Here is a 2,914-nt window from a genome sequence, read left to right as displayed (position 1 = left end):
TCCCTCCATCCCTCCAATCTTCCATCCATCCATTCGTACAGGTATGCATCCATCCCTTTCTTCCTTCCTCTTCCTCCATCCCTCCACCCCTCCAACCACCCACCCACCCTTCATTCATCCAACCATCCATCCATCCACCCACTCAACCACCGACCGACCCACCCACCCATACATACATACATACCTACATACATGCATACATCAATCCCTCGTATACATCCCTCCATCCCTCCAATCTTCCATCCATCCATTCGTACAGGTATGCATCCATCCCTTTCTTCCTTCCTCTTCCTCCATCCCTCCACCCCTCCAACCACCCACCCACCCTTCATTCATCCAACCATCCATCCATGCTACTTGGTTTGTTAGAAGGTGATCTCCAGCACGCAATGGAAAGTTTTTCGCTACCGCCTGCTGCAAGGTGAGGATGAGAATCCGTGTCGCAAACACTGAGACATTGGACCTCTCAAGAAAGTCATTCCAGTACACTTTGCATATTAACAGGAAATGATAGAGACAAGTCGAGACGTTTTAGTGTCCTTGGGCTTTATTCAAAAGTGATGATAACCAGGGGGCGATTTTTGGATGCTAGAATTACAGGTGCTGACATAGTGGTGCGCCACCTCCAACTTTTACACCTCAGACGAGGAGGTATACTACTAACTCTGTTAATTTGCCGCCTTCAGTAATTATATCTCAAGTTAATTATTCATTTACCTGTTTAATTATATCTCACGATAATTTCTTATGGCTTAAGACATTATGAATAAAACATTATGGATAACTGTCTTCATGTATAACACTGTACATACGGAAAAATCCAGGTGGTTTTTCAAAATTAATGTGATAATTCTCAAAACATAACAGTAGATATCTCGTTGCATAATTTAATAGATAGGCGTAGATACGGATGTTAAGTAATTAGCTTTGCAATCAGATGGATTTTCATATATATATATGTATATATATATATATATAATTATATATATGTTATCTGTTTCAGTCATTAGACCGCGGTCATATTGGGGCACTGCCTTGAATGACTTTTGGATGAATGAATCGACTCTGGTACTTATTTTTTTAAAGCCTGGTACGTATTCTACCAGACCCTTTTCCTGAACACCGCTAAGTTACGAGGACGTAAACAAACCAATATCATCCCCTCTGTCACGAGCGTAAGCTAGAAAAGTCGAAGACTTTCCAATTTTCCCCGAGCGTCAAACTTATACACCTGGCTGTTGAACTCTCACTTGACCTTCGTAGTTTGTTTTCTGTAAATTCGAGCTATATATATATATATATATATCACTGAATATCTTTCATGTCTTCCCTCTACGGAGAAGAGCCTCAGTTCCTTTAGCTTCTCCTAGTGGCTCACCTGTTTGTTTCACCGAGTCAGTCTTCTTTGTGTAATGGCATTTTCTCTATACTGCAGGATGTTAAAGTGCGAAAATCATTCACCTGACGGAGAAAATGTGGTGAGATTACCGCCACCATGTTGACAACATACAACAATGGAACAGGCTGGTTACACTCGGTTACGTATACAGTAGCGCTGTCAATCGACATGGTCGTAATATATATATATATATATATATATATATATATATATATACGCATGAGTGTGAGTCTCTCTGTGTGTGCGTACGAAAATTTAGGAGCAGGTAATAAGGTTGAATTAACAACTGAATCTTCATAGACGACCGACGTAGATCCACTACGCGCGTACGCACACACACACAGACACAATCAGACACATGAAAAAGAAAGGAAAGCAAAACAAACGAAAAAAAAAAACTATATAAATTTAAAGTAATCTAAAAAAAAAAACATCTCGAAATTGAACCTTGAAACAGTTTCGAGATTAAATAATATATAAGGAAATTCATCAATTGCTATAACAACAAGAAGAACAACAACAACTATTACTACTACTAGTAGAAGTAGAAGTAGTAGTAGTAGTAGCAGTAGTAGTAGTAGTAGTAGTAGTAGTAGTAGTACTAATAGTTGAAGTTACAGTGGTACTATTGGTAGTAGTAATAGTAGAACTACTGTAGCTTCAACTACTACTACTACTACTACTACTACTACTACTACTATCACTACTACCACTACTACTTCTACTACGGCTGCTGCTGCTGCTGCCACCATCATCACCACCACTAGCACCATTACCACCACCAACTCCAACATCACCACTACTAATACTACAACTATTTCCACGACTGCTACTGCTACTGCTGCTTCTGCTACTAGCTTTACCACCACCACCACCACCACCACCACCATCACCACTACTACTATTACTACTAAACTGTACATTATCTACAAGACCAGTAACTACAGCAGCGTTTAAAAATTATCTACAGCCACCTCACTTACAGCAAACAGTACGTCAGAAAGTTAATGTGATCACACGATAATAGCAGTTGGTGTTGTCACGTCGGAGATGATGATGCGCTTTGCTGATGTGGAAAACAGACTGTGAAGTGGAAATGTAGAAGAAAACGGCTGGGTTTTGGATGAATTGGAGTTGATGATGATTATATGAGAAGCTGTGTGTGTGTGTGTGTGTGTGTGGGTGACTGTGCTTCTATGTAAGTCTGTATGTGTGTGTATTTGTCATTTGTCATACTGCGTGTGTACGTTTCTGTCTGGTTGTATATATGTGCGTGTATATATATGTGCGTGTATATATCTGTGTGTATCACTAAACATGGGTGAACGCTCTTATGTGTATATGTGTATAAGTGTGTATGTGTGTGTATTTGTCATTTGTTATACTGTGTGTGTACGTTTCTGTGTGGTGTATATATGTGCGTGTATATGTCTGTGTGTATAAGTAAACATGGGTGAACGCTCTTTTGTGTGTATGTGTATATGCTGTCATGGTTTATAAAAGCTTGTGTCACTG

Source organism: Octopus bimaculoides, chromosome 13 (genome assembly GCF_001194135.2).
Source record: "Octopus bimaculoides isolate UCB-OBI-ISO-001 chromosome 13, ASM119413v2, whole genome shotgun sequence".
Lineage (NCBI taxonomy): Eukaryota > Metazoa > Mollusca > Cephalopoda > Octopoda > Octopodidae > Octopus > Octopus bimaculoides.
The sequence above is the reverse complement of the archived record's forward strand: the minus strand, read 5'-3'. Positions refer to the sequence as shown.